We start from the raw sequence: 1,655 nt of genomic DNA, 5'->3' as shown, positions 1-1,655 counted from the left end.
CCATTTCTATTGACCTTGTTGGGCTTCTACTTTCTGAATGCTCTAGTCAGCTCTTCTAAAAATAAAGGCAGGAGCTGTTCTTCCCAGGCTTGAAGAACAAGAGTGTTGTTCCCGGTGGGGTGGTACCCACCTTCATCCCAGTGCTGGGAATGAAAGTCAGGGTCCTGCCCAGCCACACCTGAGTGAGTAGTCGGGAGGAAGCCCTGCTGCGCATGGCTGCACTGCAGTGGGGATCAGCCAGCATCCTCGTGTGAGGTAGAAGCGGCGGGGTTAAATCTTCCTTTGCCTTATTTTCCTGATAAGCTATTTGCATCAATTTGCAAAGCCAGGGTTAAGGGGAGGGTCGGGGCTATCTGTAGCCAGAAATGGACATTTCTGTGAAACGAATTGACTTATATTTGGGGTCCAGTTTGGCCTCCACCTTTCCAGCCCCACATTCATACCCACTAGCTGCTGACCAGCCAGGTCAGTGTTGGTTGTGCTTCTGCTGCTCTTGTCTGGACTTCACACCACTACAGAGGAAACTCCATGACCTGACGTTTGTGTGCCACCGCTAGCTTCTCCTGTCATAGCATGCATATTACCACCCCGTGGAAACACGGCCCAAGCTAATGTTGTAAAACAAGTGTAGCTTAGGTAAAAAGATGCAGAAGCATGGCATATAGCTAACGTTGTGTGTAACTGTCATTGAACCATTGCTTTTACAAATGAGGTCTTTTCTCCCAAAATGAATATGCTTCTGGCCCCAACCCATGGGGTTTGGATAAGTGGAAGTCTGTGCAGACTAATCGGCTAATGTCACCGGGTTGTGGTGACTGAAGGATCGTTCTTTCCGGTAGAGAGGCTTTTGCACCCTCCTAGACCTCAGCCTGCCATGTGCTGGCTCTGCGCAGCCATGTGTGACATTGCCCCAATGGCAAGGGTGGGGTGGTCTTCCCCTTCAGAGGCAGTTGCTGGCCACATGGTCAAGATTTCTCCTTAATAAAGAGGTGGAACACTGGTTTGGTGTCTTTAAAGTGCCTAATTTATAGTAAGCCAGGCTGTTCATACAGAAACATTTTTGTAGGAACGTTACTTTACCCAGAGTATCTTGGAGCATCTCAGTCAGCCAAGATGAACCTGAACAATCTGGAGTTTGGCTGATGAGAAAACATTTGCCATTGAGCTGGCGAGAGAAGGGGACCCATTGGTTCTCATGAGATCGTTTGCTGTGTTCTCCAGGATAGGAGGTATGGAAGAGGTGACAGCAGAGTGCTGCTCAGTGTGCAGCCGCCAGGATCCCCTCAGCCAGCCTCGGGACCAGGTCTGGGAAGATGGTGAAGCTCCCAGGCAGGGGATGTGCTGACAGGGGGTCCCACAGGCCCTGTGGTTAATTCAACACACACCACTAGCTCAGACTGTCACCCAGTGTGATGCGGAGCACCTGTGGTTTTAGGCAGTGTATTTAATGCCACCTCTTGCCATCATTTTGAACTTAACGATGGACTTCACCCGAGAACTCAGCAGCTGCGGCCTCCATGTAGTGTTCTAGTTGGGATCACCTGCAGGAGACTTTACTCCCAAAGGCAAAATGCTTGTAGGTTTCACCTTTTCATGTTGTATTTAAGATTGCACTTGTTCACCTACCAGTGTTTATGAAATCCCGTTTGGGATGC

The sequence above is a fragment of the Dipodomys ordii genome, unplaced genomic scaffold, assembly GCF_000151885.1.
Source record: "Dipodomys ordii isolate 6190 unplaced genomic scaffold, Dord_2.0 Scaffold120, whole genome shotgun sequence".
Classification (NCBI taxonomy): domain Eukaryota; kingdom Metazoa; phylum Chordata; class Mammalia; order Rodentia; family Heteromyidae; genus Dipodomys; species Dipodomys ordii.
This window is presented reverse-complemented; position numbering follows the sequence as displayed.